The sequence below is a fragment of the Arachis hypogaea genome, chromosome 19 (genome assembly GCF_003086295.3).
Source record: "Arachis hypogaea cultivar Tifrunner chromosome 19, arahy.Tifrunner.gnm2.J5K5, whole genome shotgun sequence".
Taxonomy (NCBI): domain Eukaryota; kingdom Viridiplantae; phylum Streptophyta; class Magnoliopsida; order Fabales; family Fabaceae; genus Arachis; species Arachis hypogaea.
Window position 1 is genome coordinate 81,674,885 of NC_092054.1, and position 18,317 is coordinate 81,693,201.

General features: G+C 39.2%; 1 non-coding gene across 1 annotated transcript; it reads left to right on the forward strand.

Moving 5' to 3' along the window:
- The first annotated feature begins 1,558 nt into the window (after positions 1–1,558).
- Positions 1,559–1,666, forward strand: LOC112781557 (small nucleolar RNA R71). The gene has a single exon (XR_003192329.1). It is a non-coding gene; the product is annotated as a small nucleolar RNA R71 (small nucleolar RNA).
- Positions 1,667–18,317: the final 16,651 nt, after the last annotated feature.

Sequence of the window (18,317 nt, forward strand, 5' to 3'; positions counted from 1 at the left end):
CTCTGTATTGAGAGAAGCTCTTCATGCTTCCTCTCCATGGTTACAGAGGGATATCCTTGAGCTTTAAACACAAGGGAGTCTTCATTCACTTGAATGATCAATTCTCCTCTGTCAACATCAATCACAGCTTTTGCTGTGGCTAGGAAGGGTCTGCCAAGGATGATGGATTCATCCATACACTTCCCAGTCTCTAAGATTATGAAATCAGCAGGGATGTAATGGTCTTCAACCTTTACCAAGACATCCTCTACAAGTCCATAAGCTTGTTTCTTTGAATTGTCTGCCATCTTCAGTGAGATTCTTGCAGCTTGTACCTCAATGATCCCTAGCTTCTCCATTACAGAGAGAGGCATAAAGTTTATACTTGATCCCAGGTCACACAGAGACTTCTCAAAGGTCATGGTGCCTATGGTACAAGGTATTGAGAACTTTCCAGGGTCTTGTCTCTTTAGAGGTAATCTCTGTCTAGTAAAGTCATCCAGTTCTTTGATGAGCAATGGAGGTTCATCCTCCCAAGTCTCATTACCAAATAACCTGGCATTTAGCTTCATGATTGCTCCAAGGTACTTAGCAACTTGCTCTTCAGTAACATCTTCATCCTCTTCAGAGGAAGAATACTCATCAGAGCTCATGAATGGCAAAAGTAAATTTAATGGAATCTCTATGGTCTCAGTCTGAGCCTCAGATTCCCATGGTTCCTCATTAGGGAACTCCATGGAGGTTAGTGGACGTCCATTAAGGTCTTCCTTAGTGGAGATCACTGCCTCTTCCTCCTCTCCAGGTTCGATCATGTGAGACGTGTTTATGGCCTTGCATTCTCTCTTTGGATTCTCTTCTGTATTGCTTGGAGAGTACTAGGAGGGAGTTCAGTAATTTTTTTACTCAGCTGACCCACTTGTGCCTCCAAATTTCTAATGGAGGACCTTGTTTCAGTCATGAAACTTTGAGTGGTTTTGATTAGATCAGAGACAATGGCTGCTAAGTTAGAGTGGCTCTGCTTAGAATTCTCTGTCTGGTGCTGAGAAGATGATGGAAAAGGCTTGCTATTATTAAACCTGTTTCTTCCACCATTATTATTGTTGAAACCTTGTTGAGGTCTCTGTTGATCCTTCCATGAGAGATTTGGATGATTTCTCCATGAAAGATTATAGGTGTTTCCATAGGGTTCTCCCATGTAATTCACCTCTTCCATTACTGGGTTCTCAGGATCATAAGCTTCTTCTTCAGAGGAAGCTCCCTTAGTACTGCCTGTTGCTGTTTGCATTCCAGACAGACTCTGAGAAATCATATTGACTTGTTGGGTCAATATTTTATTCTGAGCCAATATGGCATTCAGAGTATCAATCTCAAGAACTCCCTTCTTCTGAGTTGTCCCATTATTCATGGGATTCCTTTCAGAAGTGTACATGAATTGGTTATTTGCAACCATTTCAATGAGTTCCTGAGCTTCTACAGGCGTCTTCTTCAGATGAAGAGATCCTCTAGCAGAGCTATCCAATGACATCTTAGATAGTTCAAATAGACCATCATAGAAAATACCTATGATGCTCCATTCTGAAAGCATGTCAGAAGGGCACCTTCTGATCAATTGCTTGTATCTTTCCCAAGCTTCATAGAGGGATTCACCTTCCTTCTGTCTAAAGGTTTGGACTTCCACTGTAAGCTTGCTCAATTTTTGAGGTGGAAAGAACTTTGCCAATAAGGCATTGACTAGCTTTTCCCAAGAGTTCAGGCTTTCTTTAGGTTGTGAATCCAACCATGTTCTAGCTCTGTCTCTTACAGCAAAAGGAAAAAGCATGAGTCTGTAGACTTCAGGGTCAACCCCATTGGTCTTGACAGTGTCACAGATTTACAAGAATTCAGCTAAGAACTGATGAGGATCTTCCAATGGAAGTCCATGGAACTTGCAATTCTGTTGCATTAGAGAAACTAATTGAGGCTTAAGCTCAAAGTTGTTTGCTCCAATGGCATGGATTGAGATGCTTCTCCCATAGAAGTCGGGAGCAGGTGCAGTAAAGTCACCAAGCACCTTTCTTGTATTGTTGGCATTGTTGTTTTCGGCTGCTATGGTTTCTTCTTCTTTGAAAAGTTCTGTTAGGCCCTCTAGAGAGAATTGTGCTTTAGCTTCTCTTAGCTTTCTCTTCAAGGTCCTTTCAGGTTCAGGATCAGCTTGAACAAGTATGCCTTTATCTTTGTTCCTGCTCATATGAAAGAGAAGAGAACAAGAAAGTAGGGAATCCTCTATGTCACAGTATAGAGATTCCTTGAGGTGTCAGAGGAAAAGAAGAATAGAAGGAGGAGGTAGATAGAAGGGAATTCAAACATATAAAGAAGGATAGAGTTCGAATTGCACCTTGAGGAGGAGTGTTAGTCCCTTAAATAGAAGGATGTGAGAAGAGGGGAAGAATTTTTGAAAATAAATTAAAAAGATTTTGAAATAATAAAAAGAAATTTGAAAATTTGATTGAGATTTTCGAAAATTAAGATTGGGAAAGAAATTAAGTGATTTTTGAAAAAGATTTTAAAATTAGAAATTAAAAAGATATGATTGAAAATTAATTTTGAAAAAGATGTGATTGAAAAGATATGATTGAGAAGATATGATTGAAAATCAAATTAAAAAGAGAAAGTTTTAAAATTAAAGTTGATTACTTGACTAACAAGAAATTAGAAGATATGATTCTAGAATTTAAAATTTGATCCTTTCTTAATAAGCAAGTAACAACTTGAAAATTTTGAATTAAATCACTAATTGTTGCAAGGATTTTCGAAAATAGTAATAAATAAAAAAATTGAAAAGAAATTAATTTTGAAAAGATATGATTGAAAAGATATGATTTGAAAAAGATTTGATTTTGAAAAATTATGAAAATTTGGAAAAAAATTTGAATTAAAAACAAAATCTTCCCTCTAGTGTCATCCTGGCGTTAAACGCCCAGAATGGTATCCATTCTGGCGTTTAAGGCCCAAAATCCTACCTTTTTGGGCATTAAACGCCCAGCCAGGTGCCTTGGCTGGCGTTTAAACGCCAGTTTTCCTTCTTTACTGGGCGTTTTGAACGCCTAGCTTTTTCTGTTTGATTCCTCTGCTGAATGTTCTGAATCTTCAATTCTCTGTATTATTGACTTGAAAAGACATAGTTTTGAAAATTTTTTTGAATTTTTCAATGATGAGAAACAATCAAAATACAATTAATCTTAAGAAACTCAAATCAAACAAACAATGCATGCAGGACACCAAACATAAAAATTTTCATATAAGAGACACTAACAAATTGAGAATGCATATGAGAAACAACTAAACACACAAAACAAGGGAATTTAAAGATCAGAGCAATGAAATCATCAAGAACAACTTGAAGATTAATGAAGAACATATTGCATATTTTTCGAAAATTAGAGGCATGCAATTGACACCAAACTTAAAAATTGACACTAGACTCAAACAAGAAACATAAAATATTTTTGATTTTTATGATTTTATAATTTTTTTTTTGTGATTTTTGAAACTTATATGGAAAAGAAAATAAAGGGATTCAAAACTTTTAATAAGAATTCCAGGAATCATGAAATGTTAGTCTAAAGCTTCAGTCTAGAAAGGTTAGACATGGTTGGCCAAGCTTCAGCAGGACATTACATTCAGCAGCTAAATTGATGAGAATCAATCAGCTTTTGTGATGATAAGAACATCACCTTGAAACTCTAGAATTCATTCTTAAAAATTCTGAAAAATAAAAAGAAAAGTACCTAATCTAAGCAACAAGATGAACCGTCAATTGTCCAAACTCGAACAATCCCCGGCAACGGCGCCAAAAACTTGGTGCACGAAATTGTGATCATCAACAATGGCGCCAAAGGACTTTGAGCTCTCAAACGTGAATCATACTTTGTCATAATTCCGCACAACTAACCAGCAAGTGCACTGGGTCGTCCAAGTAATACCTTACGTGAGTAAGGGTCGATCCCACGGAGACTATCGGCTTGAAGTAAGCTATGGTCACCTTGTAAATCTCAGTCAGGCAAATTCAGATGGTGATGGAGAATTGATAATTAAAAGATAAATAAAACATAAAATAAGGATAGAGATACTTATCTAATTCTTTGGTTGGAATTTCAGATAAGCGTATGAAGATGCTTTGTTCCTCCTGAACCTCTGCTTTCCTATTGCCTTCTTCCAATCATTCATACTCCTTTCCATGGCAAGCTTTATGTTGGGCATCACCGTTGTCAATGGCTACTTCCCGTCCTCTCAGTGAAAATGTTCTACGCACGCTGTCACCACACGGCTAATCATCTGTCGGTTCTCGATCATGTTGGAATAGGATCCATTGATCCTTTTGCGTCTGTCACACGCCCAACAATCGCGAGTTTGAAGCTCGTCACAGTCATCCCTTCCCAGATCCTACTAAGAATACCACAGACAAGGTTTAGACGTTCCGGATCTCGGGAATGGCCGCCAATAATTCTAGCCTATACCACGAAGGTTCTAATCTTAGATTAAAAACCCAAGAGATACACATTCAAGCTTGTTTGCATGTAGAACGGAAGTGGTTGTCAGTCACGCGTTCATAGGTGAGAATGGTGATGAGTGTCACATAATCATCACATTCATCATATTCTTGGGTGCGAATGAATATCTTGGAGAAGAAATAGACTTGAGTTGAATAGAAAAACAATAGTACTTTGTATTAATTCATGAAGGACAGTAGAGCTCCACACCTTAATCTATGGTGTGTAGAAACTCCACCGTTGAAAATACAAAAGTGATAAAGGTGTAAGCATGGCCGAATGGCCAGCTTCCAAGGTCTAGGGACTAAACGTCCAAAGATGTGTCCAAAGATGAAAATACAATATCAAAAGGTCCTATTTATAGAGAACTAGTAGCCTAGAGTTACAGAAATGAGTAATTAAGGCATAAATCTTCTTCTGGGCCCACTTGGTGTGTGCTTGGGCTGAGCATTGAAGCTTCCATGTGTAGAGACTTTTCTTGGAGTTAAACGCCAGCTTTTGTGCCAGTTTGGGCGTTTAACTCCAGCTTTTGTGCCAGTTTTGGAGTTAAACGCCAGAATTCTTGAGTTGACTTGGAACGCCTGTTTGGGCCATCAAATCTTGAGCAAAGTATTGACTATTATATATTGCTGGAAAGCCCAGGATGTCTTCTTTCCAACGCAATTGAGAGAGCGCTAATTGGGCTTCTGTAGCTCCAAAAAATCCACTTTGAGTGCAGGGAGGTCAGAATCCAACAGCATCTGCAGTCCTTTCTCAGCCTCTGAATCAGAATTTTGCTCAGGTCCCTCAATTTCAGCCAGAAAATACCTGAAATCACAGAAAAACACACAAACTCATAGTAAAGTCCAGAAGAGTGATTTTTATTTAAAAACTAATAAAAACCTAATAAAAACTAACTAAAATATACTAAAAACATACTAAAAACAATGCCAAAAAGCGTATAAATTATCCGCTCATCAGCTATCAAACAAAAGAAGCTTCCTCAGAAGATGAAAGACCTTGGGAGTTTCTGAATTGCATGCATCACAGGTGATATCACCATTGAAAAAGCATTGTGTGACTTGGGGGCTAGCATCAATCTCACGTCCTTGACCATGATGAGAAGGATGAAGATTGAGGAAGCCAAACCAATAAAGATGGCACTCCAATTGGCCGATAGAACATTCAAATTCCTTCATGGGGTAGTGGAGGATTTGTTAGTGAAAGTGGGAGAGTTTATTTTCCCAGCTAACTTTTTTGTGCTGGATATGGAAAAAAAAGCCAACACATCAATCATCCTAGGAATGCCATTCCTAGCTACTGCTGGAGCCGTTATTCATATTCAAAAAGGGGAACTAGTCTTGAGTTAAATAAAGAGAAGATGGTCTTCAATGTCTTCAAAGCAATGAGTTACCCCAAGGAATCCATAGGAGAGTGCATGATGGTAGACACCATAGAAAAGATAGTTCAATGGGTTTTGGAGGAAGAACAATGTGCAGAGATTATGGAGTTGGAGCAACAAGCATCAGGTAAAGAAATGCCACAAGAAACCATGGAGAAGTCGATCATGCTGAACTACACGGACAACAAGGAAGTGGAGGCACCAAAATTAGAGCTGAAGACCCTACCCCCAAGCTTGAAGTATGCATATTTAGGTGACAACAACACTTACCCAGTGATCATTAATGCAAGCTTGAGTGAAGAGCAAGAAGAGGAGCTTATCCATGTGCTGAAGCAACATAAGGATGCTATAGGATGGACACTTACAGACTTGAAGGGATTTAGTCCTTCAATGTGCATGCACAAAATCTTGCTTGAGGAAGGTGCCAAGCCCTCAAGACAGCAACAAAGAAGGCTGAACCAAACCATGAATGAAGTAGTCCAAAAAGAGGTGTTGAAATTGTGGCATGCTGGGGTGATTTACCCTATCTCAGACAGCCCTTGGGAAAGCCCAGTGCAAGTAGTCCCGAAGAAAGGAGGGATCACTGTTGTAAAAAATGAGAAGAATGAGCTGATACTTACAAGAACAGTGACCGACTGGTGCATGTGCATTGATTATAGGAAGCTTAATGAAGCCACCAGGAAGGATCACTGAGGAGAGGAAGATTGACGGTCTGGAATTCAGAATAAATTCTCGTTGTAAGTATAGTTTCTAAACCAAGCAATCAACCTTTCTTACAAAATTTTTGGTTGTCACAAGTAACAAACCCCTAAATAAATTGATAACCGAAGTATTTAAACCTCGGGTCGTCTTCTCAAGGAACTGCAGGGAAGTATGTTCTTATTATTGGTTATGAGTTTTGCAAATTGGGGTTTTGAAAGTAAGGAACAAGTAATTTAAATGACAATTAAAATAAATAAACAACTGTAAAATAAACTTTTAGCAAGGTATGAGAATTTTGGAAGTCCTATCCTAGTTATTCTTATCAATGGTGATGAGAATTGAATTTTAATCCCACTTAGTTAGCCTTTACTAAAGCAAAGGAAGGTCAAGTGGACCAATTAGTTTGATCCTCAGGTCCTAGTCGATTCCTAAGAAAAGACTAAAGTTATTGGAGTTTAATTCAATTGGTAAAAATAACAATTATCAATCACGATGAGTTTGACAACTCAAGAGTTACCAATTAATCAACCAAGCCAAAAGGAAGAAAATGTAAATTATTAATGTAAATAAAGGAAAGCAATCATAATTTTGAAATACCTCAAATTATATTAAATTGAAAATCAAATCTAAACATGAATGGTTCATAAGTCAATTTGGCAACAAAAGTAATTAAAGGAAAGCATTAAAATATCTGAAAGCAAAAGGGAAATATAAAGTAAAGGAATATTGAACCTGATAAGGAGTTGGAATACTAAATTGAAATAATAAGAAATCCTAATCCTAAAACCTAAGAGAGAGGAGAGAACCTCAACCTCTAAAAACTACATCTAAACTATGAAAAGTGAATAATTGGAGCTCTCCCTCAATGAATGCATTCCCCCACTTCATAACCTCTAATTTGTGCCTTCTGGACTTGGATCTGGGCCAAAAAGGGCTTCAAAAATCGCTGGGAGTGTTTTCTGTAATTTCTGGTGCGTGGCGTCTGTCACGCGTCCGCGTGGGTCAAGCTGTCGCGTCATCTGGAGTTTTCCTTGTCACGCGTTTGCTTAGGCCATGTGTCTGCGTCATCTGTGTTCTGCTCATAGCGCGCATCCGCGTCATTCACGCGTTCGCGTCGCTATCTTTTCGCACTAGGCATGCGGCCGCGTTGTCCATGCGTTCACGTTGCTGCCAGTTTCTTCAAAAACTCCATTTTGTGCTTTTCTTCCATTTTTGTATGTTTTCTTTCCATCCTTTAAGTTATTCCTGCCTTTACAATATCTGAAACTACTTAACACACAAATCACGACATCGAATGGTAATAAAGGGTAATTAAAATAATTAATTTTAAAGCATAGGAAACATGTATTTCACATATATCACATAATAAGGAAGGAAAAGTAAAACCATGCAATTTACATGAATAAGTAAATGAAGGATTGAATAAATCTCTTGAATTGAGCACAATATATATCATAAAATATGGGTTTATCAACCTCCCCACACTTAAACAATAGCATGTCCTCATGCTAAGTCCAAGATAAAGAATAAGGTAAGGTTAAAGTGGTGGAATCTCATGCAATGCAATCTATCTAAATGCAACTACCTAAATGAGCCATCTAATTCTAATTTTTATTCACTTGTATATAAAACTTACATGTAGTTAAATTAATTCACATTCTCAAGGAATCATATATGCATAGCCAACCATAGATAATGTTAAAGCACTTTAACAATTGAGATGAGTAAAAATATTCTTCAAACTTGCAAGACAATTAACAATTTAAGCAGAGATATATGGTGATGAGCTATTGAACCCTCACTAGATTTGTGTTTACTCTCTAGTCACTCAGTGTTTATTGGGTTAATCACTCTATTCTTCTTTTTATCCTTACTTTCTATAACGTTGTTCTTCATCTAACCAATCAACAATTATAGAATACAGTTATACAAAAATCATGAGGTCTTTTTCAAGGTTGTAATGGGGCCAAGGTAAAGGTAAGGGTATATGTATAAGGCTAAGTGAGCTCATAAGTGAATCCTTGACTAGTCTAAGATCTCACCTAACATACATATTTTGTAATTCAAAGCTTCTTAACCTATTTGCCCAGATTTTTCTCACTTTGTATTGCAAGCTCATTAACTTAAATTTTATCCCATGTGCATTGATTCTTTTTATTTTGCAATTGGGAAATTTTTGTATCCCTTTTATTTAAATAAAATTTTTTTTTATTACACATGGTAATTCAATTGATTTCACATGAGCATGCTTCCCAAATTTTTTATTTTGAGATATCTTTATTCTTTTTAACTTTCTACCTTTGTTTCTATCATTCATGTTCCCAAAAAGTTCCCCACACTTAAACAATACACAATTTCTATCTTAAGCTAACCGAAGATTCAACTTGGGATTTTTATTTTGTTTTTCTGCTTAAGGCTAGTAATGTGGTTTATATAACAAGAGAGGTTTAAAAGCTCAAGGGGGCTAACAAGGATGATGTAAAAGGTAGGCTTATTTGGGATAAGTGAGCTTAAACAAGTAATAGCCTCAATCATCTCTTAGTATGTATCTATACTCTATAATTGGACATATAGATTAAAACAAAGCAAAGAACATCAGATTAAAAAGAAGGGCGAAACACATAGGAATAAAAATTATGGTTTGAATGTAACCATACAATTAAGCTCAAAACTCACAGGCTGTGTGTTCTATAGCTCAAAAAATCATATATCAGTTATATATGTCATGCAAGTGGAAATTAAGAGTTCCCATTATTCTCAATGTAAAATTTTTGTTTTTTAGGTGGCTTTAAAGTTTTAGTGTTCCTCCTTGATGAAATGTTGTTAACTAACTAACATGTTATGTTCTATATACAAGGTGTGTGGATTGCTTTTATTCTGTTAAAGTCTCTAGTTTACTTCCTTTTTATTTTCAATTTAAACTAACTATCACATGCTAAAGGGTAAACTATACTAATTAATCCACATATTCTATAACTAATAAGTTGGAATTGCAACTAAACTAACTGGCTAATGGTATAAACTAAAGTGCAAAATGCAGAAAGTAGATTAAAAACACATGAAAAGAACAATGTATAAGTACTGAAAGATAAAAATAAAAATAAAGATAAAAATAAAGATAAAAATAAAGAAAAATAACCAAAATAAAATAAAAGAGTCTGTAGTGGTTCACCAAAAAATACGGCAGAGATGGCGACCTCCCCACACTTAAAATAAAGCATCGTCCTCGATGCTCACTCAAGCTGGGTGTGAACAGGTGTCATCACTGGAAGGATGGGCTGCTGGAGTCTCGGTGGTGGCCTGAGGATCTGCAGGCTAGATGAGGGTAGGAGGATCTGTCTGCTATACAGGAGGCTCTAACTGGATAGGAATCTCTGGATCTGCGGCCTGAATCTGCTGTGGCTCCTCCCGCTGTGGCGCAGCCTGCTCCGGTCCTACCTGTGAAGCCTGGGTGGGGGTCTCCTCCTCGTAAGCGTCCTCCTCCACCTCAGATGTATCAGAAGGGGTGTCAGGCTCAGAGGGGATGTCGCCTCCAGAACGGATCATCAACTTGACGTGCTCATAGCGTCGCTTGTTGTGACGCTCCATACGGTCCAAGCGGGCGAAGAGGCGATGCACCAAATGGTAAATAGGCTCAGGAGCAGCCGGAGATGCAGTGGGTGGGACAGGTGCAGCAGTGGAAGAAGAGGGGGCAGCTGAAGGTGTGGCTGTCTCATCAGAAGCAGGAAGGAATGAAGGTCTGTAGCCTAAAGCCAGGAAGTTCTTGCTGTGAGGAATGATCTTCTTGTAGTCCGCAGCAGGTGGCTTCTCATCAGCATTCTCCCAAGGCACGTCAACTCGACGGCCTAGCTGGGTGACCAGGTAAGGGAAAGGGAGGGTGCCTCTGACATGGACCCTAGCCATATAGTGCCAGATGAAACGTGGCAGATACAGGTCCTTACCCTCCATCACACACCAGAGGAGGGTAATCATAGTAGCAGGCAGCTCCGTCTCATGAGTGCTCGGCATAATAAAGTTACTCAGGATCTGGTGCCAGAGCCGAGCCTCATCATTCAAGTAGATCCGCTTGATTCCTTTAGGCATGGTGGTGTTCTTACCCATGACCCATGGGACAGTAGGGTCAAGGGCTATCCTCTCTTTGACAGCGTCCCAGTCAAATCTCAGAAAGCGCATGTCCTCTTCAGCCTTCTGGTAACCATCAGGCTATTCTGACTTAGGCTGAAGGCGCAGAATATCCTCAATGGCCTCTTCAATGACCAGTATCTGTTTCCCTCTGAGGTGCACTGCATCCAGGGAAGTCTTGAAATAATTGCAGTAAAACTCTCTTACCCAGGAAGCATTGACCTCAGTCAAATTTCTCTCCAAGAAGAATCAGCCTCTTTGTTTGATCTGATCGGAGGTGTACTACTGTAGTTCTTCTGGAATTTTCAAAGTTCTCTCCAGGTACAGATTTCTGGAGGCAGCAAACACTGGATACTTCAGCTCAGAGTATCGGTTTGCAAACTTAATTAGATCAGTGGCAGGGAGGAGCTGGTCATCCTTCTCCTGCGGGGTAAAATGCTTTTCCCGCCAGGAGTCATCATGCATAAGCTCTAGGAGAGACATAGAGGATTCACCTCTTTTTCGTTTGCTAGTTGTTGCCTTTCCTTTTCCCTTTCTTTGAGGGTCAGACATCTTGAAAAATAGAAATCTAGGATATAATAAAAGCAGGAAAACAAGTAGGCAATTAACAAGATAAGCACATAGTGGAAAAGGAGTAGTAGAATAATGAAATGAGTTGAATAATTATGCATTTTGGAGTGTTTTGGAGTTAAAAAGCTGAGATGAGAAATTACAATCCAAAATATGATATAAGTAAAATACCGATTTAACTAGGAAAAATAATAATCATGCTATGAAGTAAAAAGTTAAAGGAGTTAGTTAAAAGGCAAAGAGGTAAGTTTAGAAAGTTAAAAGTGGTTAAAGTTGAAAAAGAGGTTAGAAAGCGGAAATTAGTGAGTTAGTAAAAAGAAAGTCAGAGTAAGTGGCTTGATGATTGGTTTCTAAGCAACAAGAATTTTACAATTTTAAGCAACAGACAACTCATATTCAAGCAAGGAAATTAAGTTGTTGATGATTCATATAGATATAGAAATAGCGAAAAAGTGAAATCTAATCAACAATAATTGGATTTATTAACCCGAAAAATAGATGAATAGGAATGTTGGCCCGTTCATTCATGAATTGGTTTGGTAAAAGCTGAGGAATGCCAAATTCAAATAGCCAAAACTAAAACATGAATGAATATCAAAACAATTTAGAGAAAATTGGGCAGTATTCCGGCTAAAATTGGATGTTTCCGGGTAATAAACAGCAATCAGAATAGTTCATACAAATTAAAGTAAAGCTGCAATTACATATACAGAAAATGAATCAGGGAAAAGTAGTGTAAAAAGCAGCATGAAATAGGAAAGAACATCATATGAAGAATACTTAGATCACAGCAACAGCAGAATTATGAAAATGATAAAACAAGTAACAAGAACATTGCAATTAAACAGGTCTAAATCCACTAACCACATCCTAGCTACCTAACCACCTAGAATCCACTACAAACATGCAACTCTAACTATCCTAAATCGAAACATAAACTTAAAAAAATATGAAAATGACTAGGAATGAAAGAAAGGTGGCGTTCGGCGGAACCTGGTAGGCGTATGAACTAAGCTAAGGAACTGAGAGTTGGTGGGGGTGTGGTTAGGGTGGTGCTGCGGCGGTGTAGGGTGGCGCGGTGGCAAACCTTGGTGGCGGCAGGGATGGTTTTGTGGTGTTGGTTAGGGCTGGGGTGCAGGGAAGGGTGGTTAAGGGGGAAGGAAGGGAGGGGGTGGGTGTTGGTGGGAGGTGCGGCAGTGAGGGTGCGGTGGTGGTGGCTGGCTGTGGTGGTGGCAACGGTGGTGGAGGGAAGAAGAGAAGAGAAAGAGAAGAAAGAGAGGGAAGGAAGAAGGGGGTGGTGGCATCGCGGTCGTGGCTGGGTGGTCGACGGTGGTACAGTCGGTGGGGTGGCTGGGGTGGTGGTGATGGGCGCAAGGGAGGGTTACAGAGAAGAAAGGGAGAAGAAGGGGAATGGGGGGCGCGACGGGGTAGGGTTTTGCATGACTGGGGGTTAATGAATTTGAATCCACGCGAACGCGTGGGGCACGCGGTTGCATAGCTAGGGTGGAAAAGGGTTGACGCGATCGCGTGAGTGACGCGATCGCATGGAATGGGTAGAAGGCTGAATGACGCAGTCGCATGAGGCATGCGACCGCGTTGCTGGAAATTGTGCTAAACGCACAATTCCAGCGTCATTTTAGTGCAACTCTCTGTCTCCTTTTGAGGTGTTGTGTAATCCACGCGATGCGAATGCGTCGCTCACGCGAAGATGGGTGATGCATTCGCGTGGTGGACGCGAACGCGTGGGCCGTTTTGTGCTAAACGCACAACAACCGCACGATTCCAACCCAGATTTCTTGGCGTTAGATTTTTACGCCGATTTCCAGATCACGCGGCTGCGTGAATAACGCGGACGCGTGGGGGGTGTTTTTCGCAACTGACGCGAACGCTTTAGCGAGGCGATCGTGTCGCACGCCTTTTTTTTTTTTAATATGCGATTATGTAGTTATGCAGTATGTAATGCTAATGCAAATGCTTACGAATACTATGCAGGTTCAATGAAAATAAAACAATATAAAAATAAACAAAACGAAATAAAATGGAAACAGGAACGATCATACCATGGTGGGTTGTCTCCCACCTAGCACTTTTAGTTAAAGTCCTTAAGTTGGACATTAGATGAGCTTCCTGTTATGGTGGCTTGTGCTTAAATTTATCTAGAAATCTCCACCAATGTTTGGAATGCCAACAGCCTCCGGGGTCCCAAACTAGGCATGTGAATTTTCTGAGCAGCTTCAAACAAATTCTCAGGCTCTTGGGGTGACAAATGTCAGAATAGATTCCAAGATCCCAAACTTTGCTTTTAAATCCGCCTTCGTCTTGATCTATATTTTTCCATTCGGGCAGTTCAGAAATTAGATTCTCACCAAGATGACCAAACGTTTTCCGAGATCCATTCCATTGAACATGATGCCAATCCGTGCACTTCGAGTTGAAGCGTGGAACCTTATTGAACCTTGTGCACTAGCTCTGAGTATGAGCCATTTCCCTCTTACTCTTAAAGCCGCAGAGAGCTCTAAGCTGGCCATCTGTTTCAACCACACCATATTCAAGTGGAAAAGTAAAGTTAAAGGTTAAGGATTGTACCCACTTGAAGCTTGTATTGGGTGGTAATGGCCTTGGGATAAGTGTTTCCAGTGGTTCTGTAAGTTCTACTCCCTTGTAATCTTCTGTGAATTTATCCACTTCTTTGCAAAATTCTTCAAATGCAATACCGTCCTGATCAAAGTCTTCTATGTCTTCCTCATCACTCAAGTCATAAGCTGGAGGTTGAGAGAAATCTACCTCTGCATCATCTTCGTATTCACTTGGGGAAGATTCTTCAATCTCAGAGAATTCACTTGCGGATGCAAGTTCATTACTAGGAGAACTTGACTGGAGGCTACCATCATCAAGGAAACTTGTGTCTTGGGTTATTCCGTCTAGTTCTTCATAAAATACCTGCTTTGGGGGCCGTGCACTATCCTCCTTAGTATCAATTGTAACGTCCTTGACGGAATTCTTCACAACTCTGGATTCCAATGGAGGTTCAGCATCTCCTAAATCTTCAATCAGTATTTCTTCTTCTTGGATAATTTGAGCTTCCTCCAATTGTTCCAGAATAAAGTTATGCTCATTACTGCCCTCTGGGGTTTCTAGTGTCTCCTTCATGCTACGTTTGTCATTAGATTCTCCACATAAAGCTATTGGAGTTCCTTGAGGGTCCGAACGTCTGAAAGATAATTGATGTATTGCTTGCTCCAGCTGATGAAGGGTTGTATGAAGTTGATCTACTGTTTTCTTGAGGCGAGACTGCGATTCTTTAGGTGATGGATATGGACATGGCACATAGGGAAGTGATGGTGTTTGGGAGTAATTGGATTGGAATCAGGGTAAATAAGGATCGTATGGTGGTGAATGGTGAAAAGGAGCTTGTGAGTGTGGTGGTTCAAAGTTATGTTGTGAGGATGGTCTATAGGCACAGGGTGGGGCTTGTTGGTAGTTACAAGGTTGTCCACCATATCTATTAGCTTGGTTTGCATTGTATAATGGTCTTTGTCCATGATATCTTGGAAGGTGTTGTTGCTTAAAGGGTTGATCAAATCCTCTTGGCTCCATCCATCTTTGATTTCTCTGACCTTGATGCATGTTCTTGCTATAACTTCCGTTTCCTTCAACAATATTAGAACCAAACTCAAAGCGAGAGGGGTGAGAATTCATAGTAGCTAAAAGAAGTAAAAAGGGAAAAACAAAAACAATTAAACAAATAAAAGAAACATATTTACAATAACCAATAATAAGGCACACGATTGCAGTTCCCCGGCAACGGCGCCATTTTGAGGAGAGGAAGATTGACGGTTTAGAATTTAGAATAAATTCTTGTTGTAAGTATAGTTTCTAAACGAAGCAATCAACCTTTCTTACAAAAGTTTTGGTTGTCAAAAGTAACAAACCCCTAAATAAATTGATAACAGAAGTATTTAAACCTCGGGTCGTCTTCTTAAGGAACTGCAGGGAAGTATGTTCTTATTCTTGGTTATGAGTTTTGCAAATTGGGGTTTTGAAAGTAAGGAACAAGTAATTTAAATGACAATTAAAATAAATAAATAACTCTAAAATAAACTCTTAGCAAGGTATAAGAATTTTGGAAGTCCTATCCTAGTTATCCTTATCAATGGTGATGAGAATTGAATTTTAATCCCACTTAGTTAGCCTTTAATAAAGCAAAGGAAGGTCAAGTGGACCAATTAGTTTGATCCTCAGGTCCTAGTCGATTCCTAAGAAAAGACTAGAGTTATTGGAGTTTAATTCAATTGGTAAAAATAACAATTATCAATCACGATGAGTTTGACAACTCAAGAGTTACCAATTAATCAACCAAGCCAAAAGGAAGAAAATGTAAATTATTAATGTAAATAAAGGAAAGCAATCATAATTTTGAAATACCTCAAATCATATTAAATAGAAAATAAAATCTAAACATGAATGGTTCATAAGCCAATTTGGCAACAAAAGTAATTAAAGGAAAGCATTAAAATATCTGAAAGCAAAAGGGAAATATAAACTAAAGGAATATTGAACCTGATAAGGAGTTGGAATACTAAATTGAAATAATAAGAAATCCTAATCCTAAAACCTAAGAGAGAGGAGAGAACCTCTCCCTCCAAAAACTACATCTAAACTATGAAAAGTAAATAATTGGATCTCTTCCTCAATGAATGCATTCCCCCACTTCATAACCTCTAATCTGTGCCTTCTGGACTTGGATCTAGGCCAAAAAGGGCTTCAGAAATCGCTAGAAGCATTTTCTGTAATTTCTGGTGCGTGGCGTCTGTCACGCGTCCGCGTGGGTCACGCGGTCGCGTCATCTGGAGTTTTCCTTGTCACCCGTTCGCTTAGGCCATGCATCCGCGTCATCTGTGTTCTGCTCATAGCGCGCGTCTGCGTCAGTCACGCATTTGCGTCGCTGTCTTTTTGCGCTAGGCATGCGGCCGCGTCGTCCATGCGTTCGCGTCGCTGCCAGTTTCTTCAAAAACTCCATTTTGTTCTTTCCTTCTATTTTTGTATGTTTCCTTTCCATCCTTTAAGTTATTCCTGCCTTTAGAATATCTGAAACTACTTAACACACAAATCACGGCATCGAATGGTAATAAAGGGTAATTAAAATAATTAATTTTAAAACATAGGAAATATGTATTTCACATATATCACATAATAAGGAAGGGAAAGTAAAACCATGCAATTTACATGAATAAGTGAGTGAAGGATTGAATAAATCTCTTGAATTGAGCACAATATATATCATAAAATATGGGTTTATCAATCAGATGCTGGAAAGACTTACGGGACATGAATATTATTGCTTCTTGGACGGTTACTCTGGTTACAACCAAATAGTTGTAGACCCTAAGGACCAAGAAAATACCTTATTTACCTGTCCCTATGGAGTTTTTACTTATAGGAGAATGCCCTTTGGATTGTGCAATGCACCTGCAACATTCCAAAGGTGCATGCTCTCCATATTTTCAGACATGATTGAAAGATTTATTGAAGTGTTTATAGATGACTTCTCTGTGTTTGGTGATTCATATTCTAACTGCTTGCACCACTTAGCCATGGTGCTAAAGAGATGCCAAGAAACCAACCTTATGGTTCTTGGCCACTTTATGGTTACAGAGGGGGGTTCTTAGCCACAAGATCTCAAAAAGAGGCATAGATGTGGACAAGGCTAAGGTGGAGGTGATTGAAAAGTTACCCTCACCTTGCAATCAAAGCAGTTAGAAGTTTTATAGGACATGCAGGCTTCTATAGGCGGTTCATTAGAGATTTCTCAAAGGTTGCCAAACCTTTGAGCAACCTACTTGTCTCTAATGTACCTTTTGTTTTTGATAAAGAGTGCATGCTAGCCTTTGAAGAACTTAAGATCAAACTCTCCTCTGCACCTATCATGGCACCACCCTACTGGGATCTCCCCTTTGAGCTGATGTGTGATGCATCTGACTTTGCTGTTGGTGCTGTTTTAGGACAGAGGAGAGACAAGTTGGTGCATGTTATTTATTATGCCAGCAAAGTCCTCAATGAGAATCAAAGGAACTCTACCACTACAGAGAAGGAATTACTTGCCATTGTCTTTGCTTTTGATAAGTTTAGATCATATCTTATTGGCTCTAAAGTAATTGTATTCACTGATCATGCAGCACTCAAATATTTGCTTACCAAACAAGAGTCCAAGTCAAGACTAATAAGGTGGATCCTGCTACTCCAAGAGTTCGACATTGAAATTAAATATAGGAGTAGAGCAGAAAACAAAGTGGCTGACCACATTTCAAGGATTCCACAAAAAGAAGATGATGCACATCAATTTGCAGTGAATGGAAGCTTCCTTAATGAGTAGTTGATGATGATATAAGAAGCCCCTTGGTTTGTAGACATAGCCAATTTCAAGGCTATTGGGGAACTACCAACTAACATCAACAGACACATGAGGAGAAATCTAATCAAAGATGATAAACACTACACTTGGGATGAGCCATATTTGTTCAAAAAGTGTGCTGATGGTATCTTGAGAAGGTGTATTTCACAAGATGAAGGGCAGGAAGTGCTTTGGCAGTGCCATGGATATGTATATGGAGGCCATTTCAGTGGGGAAAGAACTGCAGCCAAGGTGCTACAATGTGGGTTCTATTGGCCAACCATGTTCAAGGATGCAAAGGAATTGGTATCAAGGTGTGATGAATGCCAAATGGCTGGTAATCTACCTAAGAAAAATGAAATGCCACAGAGGTTTATACTGGAATTAGAATAGTTTGATGTGTGGGGAATTAATTTTATGGGACCTTTCCCATCTTCCTACTCAAACAATTATATATTGGTGGCTGTAGATTATGTGTCTAAGTGGGTAGAAGCCATAGCCACAGCAACAAATGACAACAAGGTTGTGATGAACTTCTTGAGAAAGAATATCTTTAGCCGATTTGGAGTTCCTAGAGCCCTCATTAGTGATGGAGGAACACACTTCTGCAACAAGCAACTTGAAGCACTCCTCTCTAAATATG